General features: G+C 42.0%; 2 non-coding genes across 2 annotated transcripts; one reads left to right on the top strand and one right to left on the bottom strand.

Annotated features, from left to right (window-relative positions):
* The first annotated feature begins 11,990 nt into the window (after positions 1-11,990).
* Positions 11,991-12,094, top strand: LOC123645318. The gene has a single exon (XR_006737510.1). It is a non-coding gene; the product is annotated as a U6 spliceosomal RNA (small nuclear RNA).
* A 3,040-nt stretch (positions 12,095-15,134) lies between these two features.
* LOC123645296 lies at positions 15,135-15,241 on the bottom strand. The gene has a single exon (XR_006737489.1). It is a non-coding gene; the product is annotated as a U6 spliceosomal RNA (small nuclear RNA).
* Between the last annotated feature and the right edge of the window lie 3,233 nt (positions 15,242-18,474).

Here is an 18,474-nt window from a genome sequence, read left to right as displayed (position 1 = left end):
AGGAAACAAAGTGTTGCTCAGATTGGTTTAGAAATCGTTACATTATTTTGTACTAGACAAAGTTCTTAATGTCTTTCACACATGATACTGGAGAAAATGAATGGTAGGTTTTTTTTAATGTGATTTTCAACTTTTATTCTTTAAAAATTCTTCAAAAGGCTAACTGTGGTTGAAGATTGTGCTGTGAGGGAGAACACAAAAGACACATCGATGAAGGAAAGAGCAGGATCTCTTGAGGGGAAGGGATCTCCTTGAGGCCACCTTGCTTTGACCGCACAGGACACAAATGGTGGCCCAAAGGCCTTGATGATGTTGCTCTAATGCCTTTTCCCCAACTGTAAAAGCGTCTGCTGCCTCGCACTGTAATATCACACCCTAATTACCTCAAGAGCCACATGCACATGCATGCACACACGCACAAGTAAATGCGTATACATATGTGTATATACACACATGCATGTGCATGCATACACCACACACACTGATTATGTAGAACTACAGTCATATATTGCTTCACAATGGGGATATGTTTTCAACAATGTGTCACTAGGCAATTCTATCATTGTGGGAACATCATAGAGTGCACTTACACAAACCTACGTGGTACAGCCTACTGCACCTCTAGGCTATGTGGTACAGCATGTTACCATACTGAGTACTTTAGGCAACTGTAACACAACGGTAAATATTTGTGTATCTAAACATACCTACACATAGAAAAGGTACAGTAAAAATATGGTTTAAAAGGTAAAAAATGGTACACCTGTATAGGGCACTTACCGTGAATGGAGCTTGCAGGACTGGAAGTTGCTTTGGATGAGTCAGTGAGTGTGAGTGAATGTGAAGGCCTAAGGCATTACTGGATACTCCTGTAGACTTTATAAATACTGTATACTTAGGTACACTAAATTTGTTGAAAAGTAAAGTAATTTTGCTACGGTGTTACAATGGCTACAACATCACTAGGCAACAGGAATTTTTCATCTCCCTTGTAATCTGATGGGACCATGCTGTCCATGGTTGATGAAAACATCACGAGGCACATGACTGTACATAGCAACTTTATTGCATGTGTCACAGATGGAACTTACTTAAAATGTGAGCAAATCACTGGGCTCCCTTTTTGTTGGTGTCTTGTGAGCAATTTTAAACTCTTCTGCAATTATTTCTACGTTTTGGAATGTTTCAATTAATTTGCATTAATATTACCATTTACATTTTTATTGAGCCTTTACGGAGAACAGCTGCATTTCTTAATAAATCTCTGGGTACAAAATGTATTCGCATCTAAGCTTTAAATAAAAGAAGAAAAATGTGATTGTCTATAGCGTGATGCTATTGGATTTTCTTTGACTAGAGGTAAGCAATACCTTTACAGGTTTTCAAACTGACTTAAGGGTAAAGAGAAGCCCAGCACACCTGTTTAACCTTGTGTATCAAAGATACACCAAGGTTTCCCACAATACAGTGCACTAGATATCCTAAAAACTGTTTCTCTAACTAGAAAATCTAGATAAGATGGAAGGACAGCCTTTAAAATGCAGAACTCATTGCATTTCAATTTAATTTTTAAAGTATGTTTTGTGTATCCATTTAGTGCCAGGCACCACATTAATGAACAAATAAAACTCCCCGTCCTCATGGAAATTACATCTCAGTGGGGGAAATGGACAACAAATACAACATATGTGTGTGTGTGATATAGACTGTTAGTGATCAGTGCTAAAGAGAACAAATAAAGCAAGAGAAGGGAGGTTGGAAGTGGAAGGACCAGGGGAATTAAACATGGAGATAAGGAGGTCCAGGGAGTCCTCACTAAGAGGTGGATTTGAGGCAGAACAGGAGGCTCAGGGAGGGAGATGGTCTGAGCCGTCAGGGCAGGGTGTGTAGCTGGTGTGCGGGGGGAGCACTTTCTGGGAACAACCAGAGAAGCTGTGGCTGGTGGGGAGGGGATAGATGGCATCAGAGGGGAACAGGGTGCCACGTCATTCAGAAGATTATAAAATGTGATAGGACCTTGGCTTTTACTCTAAGATGTGACATTATGGGAGGTGCCTGGGCAGAGGGACTTGATCCAATCCAGGTTTAAGGAGATCACCGACCATGGCTGTTGTTATCAAACTAAATGTCAGCCTTGCAGGGCGAGGAAACTAGCCAAGAGACAGCTGCAGTGATGCAGGCGAGGCATGAGGGTACTTGGACAAGGATGGTGGCAGGGGAGCAGTGACAAGTGAAGGGCTTTCTCTTCAAATTAAATTTAGAATCCAACAGGACTTGTGGCTGGGCCAGATGCAGGGAATCAGAAAGACGTTAAAGTTGACTCCTGCATCTTTGGCCTGAACAAATGGAAGCCTCAAGAAAATTACAGGAGGGTTTGATTTGCAAGGAAATATTAGACTCCCTGCAGCTGAATTTTGGCATGTTTACTTTGAAATGTATATTACACATCCAAGTTCTCAAGAAAGTAAGGGAGTATCTTGGAACCTGCAATAAAGGAGGAATTTAAAATATAATGCCACAACTTTCAGCATGTGAACAATAAGGAGAAATTGACACATGCAAATTACAGTGAGAAACTGACATGACTTTCTCAGTGATTTAAAACAACAGGAAAAAATTTAGCAAGATCTCAACACCACGATGATGAGACTCGCAATCTAGTAGATAGAACCCTATAGAACTGCAGGCTATGTAGAGTCAGAGGGTTTACACTGAGTTTTTTTCCTGTTCGTTTATTTAGCAAACATTTATTGAGTTCCTCACATAGACCAGGTAGATGCTTTATGAGGGTACAAAGACATTTAAGTCATGGACGAACTGCTTAAGCCTAAACAAGCAGGCACAGTGCAGAGTGGATGATAACGATGGAATAACTTGGTCATAGCAAGATTTGGGAAGGGAAGATGGGAAGAGAGAAGTTGGGGAAACTTTCTAAGCTGATACTTTAAAAAAGTGATAAAGGCCAGGCTCAGTGGCTCACGCATTTAATCCCAGCACTTTGGGAGGCTGAGGAAGGAGGAATTCGTGAGGCCAAGAGTTTGAGACAATATAATGAAACCTCATCTCTATAAAAAAAATAAGATACATTAGCTGGATGTGGTGGCACATGCCTGTAGTACCAACTACTCAGGAGGCTGAGATGAGAGAATTGCTTGCACCCAGGAGTTCAAGGCTGCAGTGAGCTATGACCATATCACTGCCCTCCAGCTTGAGTGACAGAGCAAGACCCTGTCTCTAAAAAAAAAAAAAATCAGTAGGAACTATCCAGCAAAGGAGAGGATGCCATAATAATAGATACACAGAAGCCTGGTGTATTTGCAGAACTAGGACTTCCAGAAAAAAACAGGTGGCCCAAAGAGTGATGTGAACTTACCACATGACCACTGGGACAATTTAACCCTCAAACAAATAATTATATTAATAGTAGCAAGTTATTACTTATCAAATTAGGTGGTGATTCTTAGCACAGAAAAAATGTATATATCTGTATTGGTAGAAATAAATGAATAAATATAGAAATAAATGAGGGAGAAGGGAAGGTGCTCTCTTGTAGTGGTGTGCTGGCCAATAACAATAGAAGAAAGGAAGGAACTAGAAAGTCACCATCTGACAACCACCAAGTGCTAATTATTGCAGACAGGAAAATCATTGAATGCTGAATCCAGTGGGAGAAAATTCAATGAGAAATAGAATATTTACACAAAGTATCTCCCTGCAAGATACAGATTAATTACAAATGGAAAAATAGTAACTGTTTAGAGAAGGAAACTGTTAGAAATCACCTTCACCAAGAGATCAAAATTAGCACCATCAGTATGGGCCAAACAGACATCGCATGCCTCCTGACGTGTTCACTGGAAACACAGAGTCCCTTCCGAGGCAGTCCTGCCAGAAATCCATCACAGAGTCTAATCACCAGGCATTGCAGGACAGACCCATATTAAGGGATATTCTACACTTAAGTAGGATGACAGGATCATGAAATGATAGACTGAGAAACTGTTTCAGATTTTTAAAAACTAGGTTACAGACATGAGAACAAAATGCATTGTGGGATGCTGGGCGGGATCCTGAACTGGAAAACAACAGTTTTGCTGCAGATAGCGTTGTTGGGACAATGGGTGAAACTTAAATTAAGTCTGTAGATTAGACTTGTATATGGAGAGAATGATAAAAGAAATGTCAAACATTCAACTTTGGGGATCTAAGGTATATAGGAATTTTTTATACTATTTTTGCAACTTTTCTGTATGTCTCAAATTATTTCAAAATTTAAAAAAATTAAATGAAGTAGACAAAGTTAAACCAAGGAAGGCCTTTTATGGTGCATTACAGAGGGGTGTGTAGGACTGATCCTGCAGTCTTTACGATCCAATCCCAAAGGTGTAGGCCCCAGGGCAGCTTCAGCAAGGGAGTGACCCACCCCAATTTCTCCCTTTGTCCATGAGCACAGGTGCTACATAGCACAGTCACAGGGAACATACCATTAGGAAGTCTGCATTTTTCCATAATTTTTTATCTGAAAAATGGTCCACTGAAGTTGATAGAACAAATTTCATTGCAGCATTCCCCACTTTTGGGTCCTCAGGTTGCATCCAGGTGGTCCTTGAGCTGCAGTCATGAAGGTATTAGAGCGGGTAGCCTCTCTTCCTGTGGCATATTCTCAGCGGTCCTGTTGCTGGCCCAAGTGTGCCCACAGTCTGATGGCTCCTGCTCCTTTCTGCCACGTTGCTTTCTGTGGAGGTTGTGCCCACTCACACATTGTGTGGTTGTTTGCCCCACTGGCTTTGAATGCCTCAAAACTCAGCACGGCCATCTCCTTTTAGACCACAGAATAAAGGTATTAATACAAGCGCATTATTGAAATAAAACTATTATATGTATATATACATGGGTGTGTAGATTTTCAGAAGGGCTACCAGTAAACTTTTCTCATGTTTTTTCTCTGGTTGTTTCTTTGGGTTTCTGCAAAAAAAAAAAAATAATAATAATAATGATAATTGTAAGGTTTTTTGGATTGGCCAGCACCACAGAAAGAAAGATGAGCAGAGTTGAGAGGGATAAGTAAAGAGGCTTTATTGGAGCACCCCTGGGTGAGGGTAACGGGTCCCAAGAGAGGGGGGGCCCAGGCAAGGTTCTCAGGTCCCGGGGGAGAGAGAGAGAGAGACCTGAGAAGTCGCATCGCCCAGAAGTCTGAATGGATTTATATATGTTTTTAGGGCTGAAAGATGGAGGTCTCTTTGGCGGGAAGATTTCGGAGCAAAAAGTGAGGAATTTCTTTGTTGCAGTTTTAGGGCGGGTATTGAGAAGTAGGAGGGGCCGGTGGTACGTGTGGACTTTAGGAACCATTGATGCTTATCAGGGTAACCATCCAGGTGTGGTCATCCTTTAACTTAGCTGGGCCTTGCAGGCATTGTTCTCGGCAGGTCTCATGGGCTTCTTCTTTTTCCATTAGGGAGGGGAGGGGTGCCCACCACCAGCCTTACAATAATAATAATAATATCGGGGGTTTGCAGTGCCCCTGATATAACTGGGTCCCTGGGCAGCATGCGTTGCAAGAGATGGGAGAGAAAAAGACATGGACACAAAAAGTAAGCTGAAAAGGTGTGGGGAGGTCAGGGGACCACCAGGATTCCCGTGATCCAGGTGGTACTGACTTAAGTCTAGCACCCATTTTTTTTATTTTTATTTTTTCATGCTATGGATTACAATGATTTCACATGAAAAGCTCGTGAGTTAGCAGTAAAGCAAGCATTTAATCTAAATGGGAACAAAAGAGATCACGTACTTCCTTCTACTTTATCTAGTTCCTCATTTACTGAGACATGAACTCAGGAGAGAGATAGGAACATTGCCTCAGGCTTAGAATAGCAAACTGCTCTTATCTTGCTGGGCTGACAGACTTTGATCATTCTCTCCATCTTCGGATTACAAGCCCAGGTCCATTTGCAGACATCCAGGCTGTAGCCCTCAGGCTTCAAGGCAGGGTCCCATTTGCAGACATCCCTGATCGGTGGAATGTCCCCCTCAAGGTCGAGCAGCTTTTGCTCAGTGAACTGACATGTCCGCAGGTTGCTCTTTGCAAAGTCCTGTCCCAGTCCTGGGGTTCTCATGTCTCGACCCTAACCCTCAACATAATAATAAGAAGAAGAAAAAGAAAAAGAATTGGTTTCATTTGCTTAATTTTTTTTACAATTATATAACTTCCTCATAAACCAGTAGGAACCACAATAGTCTCTTTGTGTGTCACTTCACCACTAAAATGTGGACCACACCTGTGTCTTCTTGTACCCTCAGAACACAGTGAACTGTCAAGCACCCACAGGAAAGACTCCACACAATTTTGTTGAATGGAAATAGAAGTGAACCCTTCAAGAAGGGGTCACTCTGGAGTTTAGGAAAAGGATGAAATGCTCAGATATAAAGCAGAGAAATATATTGAATGGTCAGTTGCCTTTATGATTTTTATTTATTTCTTCAACTTGTTTTTTACCTGTAGCTGTTATATGCCCTGACCTATGCTGGGCCTCAGGGATAGAGAAGACAAAACAAGCAAGTTTCTGGAACTTAAATTCTCCAGAGGGAGCATATACGGTCAGACGGTTGGAGGGATGGATGATGTATAATGTTATTACAGATAATGATGGTGCCACAGAAGAAGTAATTGGTACTCAATGAAATAATGGGGAGGTGGTTTGGCAGAGGAGTCAAAGAAGCCCTCTCAGCAGTGGAAAAATTGCAGCAGATACTTAAAATAAGGATGGGAGCATCATGGAAGCTCTTCCAGGCAAAGTCGTTCATGGTGTGAAGAGGAGTCACGACAGCAGCTGGCATGTGTGGGGGTTGGGAAGGCCCAGCCCCCAGTGCTGGACTAGGACAGCGGTGAACCTGGAGAAGTGGGGTGGCCAGGTGTGCAGGAAGGATGAAGACACGCAGAGAAGTTTGGATTTCAATGCAATGCAGTGGGAAGCTATTGGTGGGTTTAAAGCAGGGAATGACATGATATAATTTACATCTTCTAGAGATCCTTCTGGCTGTGTTGAGAAGGGACTGGAGGAAGGGCAGACGTGGTTTGCTGATGTTAGTAAAACCATTCAAACTGAATTAAACAATCGGGAGCGCACTAGCAGACATCCAGCTGAATGCCAGGGAGGCTGTTTTACAAAATTGTGTGTAGACAGAAGTTGGATTGGAGAAGCCTTTCACGAGCCTGTGTATTAGCTTTGCATAAGGGCTCTTTCACGGTCCATAGATTTTTATTGCCCATCATTTTTATTGAAGAATAACACAGAGAAATGCACATCAAAATATACTGCTTCATGAATTATAAAAATTTAAATATGCCTCTGTAATCACCACTCAGCTCAATAAATAGGACATCACCTGCAGCCATCCTGCCCCGTGCTCTCTCCTCCCCTTTTTTCCTCTGTTCACTCTTTCCTCTCTGGTGGCTTCTACACCAGAGATTATTTTTGCCTGTTTTTACACTTAATGTGATGAATGGAATCAAATAGTAGGTCTGCCGTGTGTATTACCAGGTAATTTGTTCAAGAAGCAATGAACATGCCCGGGAGGGCAGGGCAGCCTGTGCCACTCCAGGCTCCCACATGAGACAGGTGTGGAGTAGCACCCTCCTCTTCCTCCACACTGCCACCCGGCACACTTAGGTAAAGACGGATGCCAAGCAGAGCCCTTCACACCAGGAATTCTTCTGAATTTTTCCAATGGAATGCATTTTAAGGAAGTACGGAGACAAAAAAATAGGTTAAATTTTGGTTACCTTCCCTATGTCCTGCTCATTCAGTTTCCCTTTATCTGAGCAGTTCACTCCTGACCCGCAGTGTCACCCTAGGCAGAGATGCCTGATCGCTCAGGGCCTGCCATACCTGTGTGAGGAGAAGCCCAGCTAGCCCAGAAGTGCCTTGTGTCCTGTGGCATAGTGGTGCTTCTTTGTTGCTGTACCATGTAGGTGTTCAAGTCAAAGAAACTGGAGAGAAACACAGAAACACAATCTGCCCAGGAGGCAGGAAAAATAGCCTTTGGGACCAGTGTCCTGGTGTGTGGTCTCCCAGGCACTCAGAGTTTACATACAAGGAGAGCTGCTTTAAATAATGCAATTGATGCATCTTAATCTGAGATTACATAAACATAAAATACACTCCTTCTCCTTTACTTCCAGTTATCTCAAATGTGCGCTGGTCTCATATGTTCTTTGAACATCAGTGCGAACCGTGGAATCAGCTCTCAAACTGAAACCCAGGGAGTTTTGCAAAATAGCTTGCTCTAAAAGACGTTAGGGAGGGAAAGCCTTTCTCATTCTTGGATTTGTATTTTTCCATTTTTCAAAACTCTGTAGTTATTACAGATATCATCATACAATTTAGAATTTAATCCTTCTGGAAAGTCACATGTCTTTAAGGTGGTTTATAGCAAGTGAAGTTCTCAGAATTATGGAGAGTGGTGATAAGAAGTAAGGGAAGTCAGGAGAGAGGGAGAGAGAAAGGAAGAACTATTTTGAGCAGAAGAATTAGGATCACATGATGCTGTTTAAAGCTTAAGAAAGAAGTAAGATGTTTGAACACAGTATATTGTACCAAGTGGCATTAACTGCACGGCTCGCCCCATGGAGCCAGCTCTGGGAGATGGGCTGGCTCAGGGGGTAGAGACAAGGTAGGACCTCACCCTGGTCTGGCCCTGAAAGAGTAGCTGAGAACCTGTAATCCATTTCACATTCATGTCAAGTCAAAGACTTTCGGATCACTCACGCCTCTGTCTAATGAACTGTTTTCCATTGCCGGTTTGGGAAATCAAGCCTTCATCAGCTTGTGAACTATCCAGTTAACAGCATTTAGCATAAGACTCTTTTTATCATGCTAATTCTGATTCTTTCTGGGTCACAACTACGCTGGCACCATAAACAGAATGGAAAGAATACGCGTCGTCCCCCAGCTCTTAACCATACCCCTGCATTTCTACCAGTGCTGGGCAGTCCCATGCTGCATGCAGGAAGGCCTCATGCCCTAGGCTGGGCCACTGACTTTCCTTGCACACTTACAACTAAGTCCAAGCTCATACCACTCCCTGCATAACAGCTAATAAGTTGAGAGACAAGGTGTTGGGGCAAGGAAAGTGACTTTCATTCATAGAGCCAGCAAACTGAGAAATGGCAGACTAGTGACCCAAAGAACCAACTTAAGTTAGTATAAACTTTAGGATCCCTTTTGTGTTAAGGGAAGTGGGAAGTGGAGGGGAGTTGCAAGAAGTGACCGAGACACCTGGGCATCAGCAAGGGTCTGATGAGGTTGTGAAACCTCTTTGTTCTTTGTCCATTATCTTTGGATGATGTAGGCCAGTTCATCATGTTCCTAGAAGTCTTTTTTTTTTTTTTGAAACAGAGTGTCACTTTGTTGCCCTGGCTAGAGTGAGTGCCGTGGCATCAGCCTAGCTCACAGCAACCTCAAACTCCTGGGCTTAAGCGATCCTACTGCCTCAGCCTCCCAAGTAGCTGGGACTACAGGCATGCGCCACCATGCCCGGCTAATTTTTTCTATATATATTTTAGTTGGCCAGCTAATTTCTTTCTATTTTTAGTAGAGATGGGGTCTCACTCTTGCTCAGGCTGGTCTCGAACTCCTGACCTCGAGCGATCCACCCGCCTCGGCCTCCCAGAGTGCTAGAATTACAGGCGTGAGCCACTGCGCCCGGCCCCTAGAAGTCTTTAATGTAGCACTGTTACTTGTGTCCACACTTTCCTTATCTCCCCAGGAGTTAGTTTTGGGAAAGGGACAGTTAATCATCTTCCTTCCAGGGTTGAACTACAAACTAAATTCTCCCTATAATTGGCTAGCCTACGTGCAGGGCCAAGCAGAAGATAACCCAAAGGATATTACTGCAGGGCGTCAGAAGCAAAATGGAGCCGGTGGGTCGCACTAAGCCTCCCTTCCTCTGCTACACACCCTGGGAGCCACCCTGGGGGCAGTTGGCTCGATTGCTTTGTCCATATTCTAAAAGATCCCTTTGAACTCAGGATGTGATGAAGCAATCAACAAATCTCGTTGGAAAGTATGGAACCACATTATGGAAAGGGAGGCCTAGTACATGAAGTTTAGTCATAATCTCAAGGTCAAGCTGCTTTAAAATAGTGTATGAATAGGAAATTTGAGGTATAGTAAGGCCCACAGATCAGGAGACTACTGCCATTGAAAAGACAGTTACTCACAGTTCCCAAGAGGAGGGAACACACCAAACCACGGGGGGCCACACAGGGACAGGCCATCACTGGTGAGGGGGCAGAGGGAGGGGGAGCTGTGGACGAGAGCTGTCATTGTGTTTCTGTGGGAATGAACAGGTGAAGAAGGGTAGACAGGCTCGGGATTGGCTGGTGTGAATAATTTCAGCAGGCTCTGGGGCACAGGCGCTGCCCCTAGTTGTCTGGTCCTTGGGTGATTCGGGCAGGTGGATCGTGGCCCAGAGTGTGGGGGCCCAGTGATGGAGTGGTTGGAGGGCATTCTCTGCTTCAGTTGGTTTGCACATAAAAGGTGCCCTCCTCCTCCGGGGAGAGTTCTTTACATCCCTAGGAATTGGCCAGCCCCAGGAGGGCTGTCCCTGCAGGGTTAGCAAGACCCCAAATGTGAAAGCATCAGAACCCAGCAAATACAAGACATGGCTAATACATAGGTACAATTCGTACACAGCACCAGTTCACTTTGGGGTGGGTGGAAGTGCAGGGCTGACCGGGCATGTGGTCCTGTGTTCACTACAACCTCTCCTTCTCCACGCACAGTGGATTTCCAGAGGTGCCATACCTGAGTAGGCACCTCTGCCCTGCTCGCCACACTCTGGGGGTGTGAACTGGGGTGTTAGTCACCCTTTGACTCTTCCGTAGCTCACATTTCTCCACAGGTGTTCCTGGCAATTTTAACCCTTCTCCCTCGTTAACCTGCCAGCTCCAGGCGTGCGATGACATGCTTGCCCTCGTTCCCCAGTGCCTGGCACAGCTCTGCACTGAGACACTCACTTAATACACATTGGGGAATCTGAGTTGGGTACTGGTTCAAATGGTGATGTGGGGCCACCAGGGTCAACTCTTCCACTCTATGCAGCCATCCTGGAGAACAAGTGTTATTACTGCAAAGAAGTCTCCATCTCAGCCCAAATTTGCAAGTGCTTCAAGCAGATAGGGCTAGCATTTTTTGTCTCTATCGATTAATGCCCTGATACAGGCAGTGCAGACAGATTAGATCGAATCCCTTCCCAACCCTCCACGAAGTCACATGGACTCTTCCTGTTCAGCAGGTGGTGAGGAAGGCCCAGTGTATGGGTCACCTCAGCCTTGGTCCCTTGTTGGTGTCCCTCTCTACAGAAGTCTTTCTGAGTTACACTCTCAAACCTCCCCCGGGCTGCCGGGGTGGGGGTGTTGCTGTTTAACCATGTCGTGCCCCACTTACATACTGGCTACAGTAGCAGTGATGAATGTAAAAGCATTTATTTATATATAACCTCTTCGGGGAAATGTTCCTTCCTGTCTTTTGCTGTACTCTAATTGGATTGTTTCTCTTTTAATGTTGAATTATGAGAGTTCTTTATCTATTGTAGATATGAGTCCATTGTCAGAGATGTGGTTTGCAAATATTTTCTTCTAGTCTGTAGCTTGGTTTTTTACTTTTTAACAGGGTCTTTCAAGGAGCAAAAGGCTTAAATTTTGATGAAGTCCAATTTATCAATTTTGTTTTTGATGTCACCAAGCTGTATGTCCCGAATATTTTCTCCTATGTTTTCTTCTAAAAGTTTTATAGGTGTATGTTTCATATGTAAATCTATGATCCATCTTAACTTAATTGTTGTGTAAAATATGATGCTTAGGTTAAGTGTTTTTTGTTGTTGTTTTGCTGATGGATATCCAATTTGCAAATAGATATCCATTTGTTGAAAAGACTATCCACCTTTCATGAAACTGCTTTTTCACCTTTGTCAAAAATCGGTTGGCCAGTACTCACTTCAGCAGAGTATATACTAAAATTCAAATGATACAGAGAAAATTATCATGGCCCTTGTCAAGGATGACATGCAAATTTGTGAAGCATTCTATATTTTTTATTATTATTATTGAGACAGAGTCTTGCTCTGTCGCTTGAGCTAAAGTGCCATGGCGTCAGCCTAGTTCACAGCAACCTCAAACTCCTGGGCTCAAGCAACCCTCCTGCCTCAGCCTCCCAAGTAGCTGGGACTACAGGCATGTGCCACCATGCCTGGCTAATTTTTTCTATTTTTACTAGAGACAGGGTCTTGCTCTTGCTCAGGCTGGTCTCAAACTCCTGAGCTCAAGCGATCCTCCCACCTCGGCCTCCCATACTACTAGGGTTGCTGGCGTGAGCCCCACCCATACCCGGCCCCATATTTTTTAATACTACTGAATTGTGTGCTTAACAATAGTTAAAATGGGAAATTTTATGTTATATTAATTTTCTGCAATTTAAAAATTTAGTAATGTGATATACCAACAACCACTGAGTTGCATACTTTAACTGAGTGTGTTATAAGATATGTGTCTTGCTTCTGATCTTAGTGGAAAAGCTTTCAGCTTCTCATCACTGAGTTTGATGTAAGCTGAGAGCGTTTCATGTAAGGCAAAGTTACTGTGTCATGGTATGTTTCTTCTGTACTTAGTTTGTTGGTGTTTTTTTTATCATGAAAGGATGTTGGAATTCTGTCTAATGCTTTTTCTGTGCCTAGTAAGAAGATCATGTGATTTTTTAAAATCCTTTATTCTGTTAATGTGGTGTATAACATTGAGTTGAATGACTTAATATGTGGTACCATCTTTGCATCCCAGAGATAAATCACACTTGGTAATGGTGTATATATGAACTTTTTGGTACACTGCTAAATTTGGTTTTCTAATATTTTGTTGAGGATATTTGCAACCATGCTCATCAGGGTTATTGGTCTATAACTTTCTTTTCTTGTGATGTCTGTCTGGCTTTGGTATCAAGGGTGACACTGGCCTCATAAAATGAGTTTGTAAGTGTTCCTTCTTCTATTTTTTGGAAGAGTTTGAGAAGACTTGGTGTTACTTCTTTAAGTGTTTGGCAGAATTCACCATTGAAACCATCTGGGAGGTTTCCTGATTACCAATTCAATCTTCTTCTTTGTTATTGGTTCATTCAGCCTTTTTATTTCTTCTTGATTCAATCTCAGTAGGTTGTACATTTCTACGAATTTATCCATTTCTTCTGGGTTGTCCAATTTGTTGGTGTGTAATCGTTCATAGTCATTCCTTATTATCCTTTGTATTTCCATGCCATCAGTTGTAATGTCTCCTCTTCCATTTCTGTTTTTATTTATTTGAATCTTCTCTCTTTATTGTCTTAGTCTAGCTAAAGGTGTGTCAGTTTGGGTTATCTTTTCAACAAACCAACTTTGAGTTCCATCAATTTTTTCTATTGTTTTCATATTCTCTATTTCATTTATTCCTACACTAATCTTTATTATATCCTCCCTTCTGTAAACTTTGGGCTTAGTTCTCATTTTTCTAGTCCTTTGAGGTTTAAAGATAGGTCGTTTATTTGAGATCTTTCTTCTTTTTTTAAAGAAAAGCCATAGCCAGATGGGGTGACGCATGCCCATAGGCCCAGCTACTCGGACACAGCTGTGGGAGGATGCCTTGAGCCCAGGAGTTCAAACCAGTCCAACCTGGGCAAAATAACAAGACACTGTCTCTAAAATACAATAAAAATTTTAAAAATATATTTAAAAAATTAAGTAGGCATTTTCTGCTATAAATCTTCTCTTAGAACTGCCTTTGCTGCATTCCTTAAGTTTTGGGTGCTGTGTTTTCATTCCGATTTGCCTGTAGATATTTTCTAATTTCCCTTTTGATATCTTTTTTGACCCAGATTGTTCAAGAATGTGTTGTTTAATTTCTACATATTTATGAATCTTTCCATTTTCCTTTGTTTTTTTTATTTTATTTTTTTAATTTCAGAGTATCATAGGGGTACGAATACTTTAATTGCATAAATTATCTTCACACCACCTGAGTCAGAGCCATAGCATGCCCATTCCCCAGACAGTGCATACCATTAGGTGTGAATTTACCCATCCTCTCCTCCCCCTCTCACCTGCCCAACACTCAATGAATGTTACTTCCATATGTGCACATAAGTGTTGATCAGTTAGTACCAATTTAATGGTGAGTACATGTGGTGCTTGTTTTTACATTCTTGTGATACTTCACTTTGAAGAATGGGCTCCAGCTCCATGCAGGATAATATTAGAGGTATTTGTTTACCATTTTTTTTGTGGATGAGTAGAACTCCATGTTATACATATACTGCATTTTATGAATCCACTCATGGATTGATGAGCACTTGGGTTGTTTCCACATCTTTGCAATTGTGAATTGTGCTGCTATAAACATTCAAGTGCACATGTCTTTATTATAGAATGTCTTTTTTTCTTTGGGTAAATACCCAGTAGTGGGATTGCTGGATAGAATGGTAGTTCTACTTTTAGTTCTTTCAGGTATCTTCATATTACTTTCCATACAGGTTGTACTAATTTGCAGTCCCACCAGCAGTGTATGAGTGTTCCTGTCTCTCTACATCCACACCAACATTTGTTGTTTTGGGACTTTTTAATAAAAGCCAATCTCACTGGAGTTAAGTGATACCTCATTGTGGTTTTGATTTGCATTTCCCTGATGATTAGAGATGTTGAGCAATTTTTCATGTTTGTTGGCCATTAGCCTATCTTCTTTTGAAAAGTTTCTGGTCATGTCCTTTGCCCACTTTTTAATGGGGTTGTTTGATTTTTTCTTGTTTATTTTCCTAAGTGCTATATAGATTCTAGTTACCAGGCCTTTATTGGATGTGTAGCATGCAAATATTTTCTCCCATTCTGTAGGTTGTCTGTTTGCTCTAATGATAATTTCCTTGGCTTTGCAGAAGATTTTTAAATTGATCACATCCCATTTATTTATTTTTGTTGTTGCTGTGATTGCTTTTGGGGTCTTCTTCATAAATTCGTTTCCTAGGCCAATGTCTGTAAGAGTTTTTCCAACATTTTCTTCTAGAATTTTTATAGTTTCATGGCTTAGGTTTAAGCCTGTTATCCGTCATGAGTTGATTTTTGTCAAAAACATGGAACACTTCATAAATTTGCGTGTCATCCTTGCACAGGAGCCATGCTAATCTTCTCTATATCATTCCAATTTTAGTATATGTGCTGCTGAAGTGAGCACCCATTTTCCTTTGGTTTCTAGTTTCATTCCAGTGTGGACAGAAAAGTTATTTAATACGATTTCAAGCTTCCTAAATTTGTTAAAACTTGTTTTATGAATGGAGAATGTTCCATGTGGGCTTGAGAAGAAAGTGGATTCTACTGCTGCTGTTGAGTGGCATGTTCTGTAGATGTCTGTTCTATAGTCCTGTTCAAATCTGCTGTTTCCTTTGTTGATTTTCTGTCTGAATGATCTATCCATTATTGAAAGCAGAATATTGAAACCTCCTACTGTTATTGCATTACTGTCTATTTCTCCCTTCGCTGTCCCCAGTGATTTTGTACAGCTTTACCTTGTCGGGGTGAAGGAAAGATTAAGTGTCTAATAGTTCCTTTTGGAATTGAAATGCATCTGAGAGATGGGACATTATCTTCTTAAAGAGTCTGTTCAAGTGCATTCACACCCCTGGTCTTACTGTGAGAGGAAGAAAAGAACAATTGTTTCTCTTAGGTCAGTCTGAATCTCAGGCTGATAAAGAAACTTCAAGGATTTGGGAAGAGTCGTAGGTGGTCAGGTTGGGGAGGTCAGAGAGACCTCGAGGCTTCTTCAGTCAGTCTAGCACATCAAAATGCCATATTTGGGGGTAAAAATATTTCTAATTTCCTTCAACTGCCCAGAACAGCAAAGTATCCTGGGCCCCAAAGTGACAAACTCAGGGGAGGAGGGGGGTTCTTTCTTACCACCAGTTGTCGGCCTGGTCCTCCTCCACCTCCCTGCAGTCCCCCAGGCCTTGCTCTCACCTCTCTGCACCTCCAAGCAGCGCTGGGGGCCACGCCACGAATCCGTGGGTATGATGGGCAATGGAGAGAGGGAAGACCTGCCTCTGCTGTGAGCAGGAACCTGGCTCTGAGAGCTTTTCAGGCGTGTATTCCCGTGGCAGTGCAGCTGGATAAAGTTCGAGTCCTGTGGCTCAGTGGCGGGTGCTGGTCTTTCAGGACACACACCTGAGGCACACGTGCAGGTGGGGATCTCCAACTATGTTCATTCAGCTGGACTGGCTGTGACCTGACTGGAAAAAACCTTTTCTGTGATGAATAGCAAATGGATTTGAATGCTTTCATGCCTTTGTGTTTGTTTAATGTCTATGTTTTTCTGATTACAAAAATAATATATATCTATTGGGGAAAATTCACAAAACTCATAAAAGAACAAAGATGAAAATAACAATTATCTAGAATCCTATCACTCAAAGGCCTGTGACTAATAACATTTTTTATTCCTTGTTTTTATTACAAAACCAGTTCACACTCTTGGTAACAAATATCTCTCTATTTGTAGTCTTCCCTTCCCAGTTCTGTGCCTTCTCCCAGCTTAGGAGTGGCCTGTGTTGTCTCCCCCTCTCCCTCTCCCTGTCCTCCCTCTCCCTCCCCCTCTCCCCTGACTATCTCTCTGCATCACCCCCACATCCCGCTGCATTCTGCTTACATTCTGACTGCTCTCCTCCCACAGTCCCAAAGAGGAGCCCAGTGTAATCCACCCTCTACTGCTTTCATTTTCTGCCTTATCTTCTCTGACATTTCTCTCCACTGGGCTTTTGGCCCAGGAAGAGCACAGGCCGCCTGATTCTCTCTTACTTCCTTCTCCAACTCCCTCCCTGCCAGAGTCCCTTGCAGTGGTGGGCTTTCCATCTCTTAGTCTCCAAGTCTGGAGGAACCCCTGTCCCTGGCAGGTAGTAAAATTCTCTCATGTAGGCCTCCCTCAAAAGGCCCTTGAAATGCTAATGCAGCTATTGGAATTGAAAAAATTGTTTAATTACTTCCTCTACTTCCAGGAAGCCTGGATTTCCCGAGGATACTCCTGCTAAGGATGTTAAGAGAAGTCAGTACTAGGGGTCAAAGCTGATCAGTGGCCTCTTTGATTCTGAGTGTAAGGTGATCTGAAAGGGGAAAGCTACAAAGGAGACATGATTTAAGGAAGAAAAGTGTGAACGTTCAAAACTGTATGCTCATTACAATACGATGTGGCTATATCCAAATTCACCTATCCTCTCCCCTCTGGATGGTGTTCACACTTTTGCTTTCTCAAATAATGCAGAAGAAGGAAACACCTTTTATACATATATTTTTCTTTACCGACACCCTTAATTTCTGTAGGATAAAATCCTGAAAGTGTGGTTCAAAGAGCATGTGCAGTTTAATTTTCTGAGTGCCTGCTGGTACATCTTCTTTCAGTTCACACTCCCACCGTTCATGGATGAGGCACTTGCTCCCCCACATCTTCACCGCCTCTGGATCTCAGAGATTCTTTTTAAATTGTTCACATTTCGTTAGATTACAGAACAAAAGCATCTTGTCTGACCTTGCATTTCCTTGACTGCTTATGAGAGGCAGATGGTACATTCTTTCACATCCCATGGGCTGTCCTCATTCCCTCTTTGGCAGGAATGACTTTTACTCACTGTCCCCTGAGGCTGTTGTTCTTTTTACATATCAATTGTGTAAGTTCTTTGTACATTAGGAAGTCTAACTTTTGGTGAGATGTGTTGGAAATTTCTCCCAATGTCTTCTTCACTTTGCATATATTGTATTTGTATTTTGCCATAGGAATGCATACCAAAAGCAAAAAGTATGAGAATTATGAACTTTTATTAAAGGACTTAAAAATCTAAATAAATGGAGAATTATACTATGATCACGGATAGGGAAACTAAATTTGAAAACATCAGTTCTTTTCAATTTAGTCTATAAATGTAATGCAGTTTTAGTCAGTACCCTAGGTTTTTGTTTTAACTAAGACCAAACTATCCACAAATATCAGTAAGAAATACTTGAAGAAGAATAGTAAAAGGGGTCCTATGTCATATTTGATACAAGAGTATCACATAGCTACACTAGTCAAAAGAATATTATATTTGTACCAAAAATGAAAATATTAAAATCACTGAAAGAGAGTAGAGATTTTATGGACAGACTGAAGTATAGATGTATTTGAGCTCTCTGGGAAAGGAAAGCATATTTAATAAAATATCTTGTCATAACCAATGATGTTGGAAGAGAATAGAATTGGATGCCAACAATGTGGCATGCACAGGAATAAATTCCAGATGGATTTTAATTCTAAATGCAGAGTAAAAAGTCAAATTATACAAATAAATACTAGGATAAAGTTTAGAGCAACATCCATATAATCTCAATTGAGGGAGGCCCTCGTAAGTAAGGCAGGAATCCCAGAATGATAAAGTAATAGATTGGCAG

Source organism: Lemur catta, chromosome 9 (genome assembly GCF_020740605.2).
Source record: "Lemur catta isolate mLemCat1 chromosome 9, mLemCat1.pri, whole genome shotgun sequence".
NCBI classification, from domain to species: Eukaryota; Metazoa; Chordata; class Mammalia; order Primates; family Lemuridae; genus Lemur; species Lemur catta.
The sequence above is the reverse complement of the archived record's forward strand: the minus strand, read 5'-3'. Positions and strand labels throughout refer to the sequence as shown.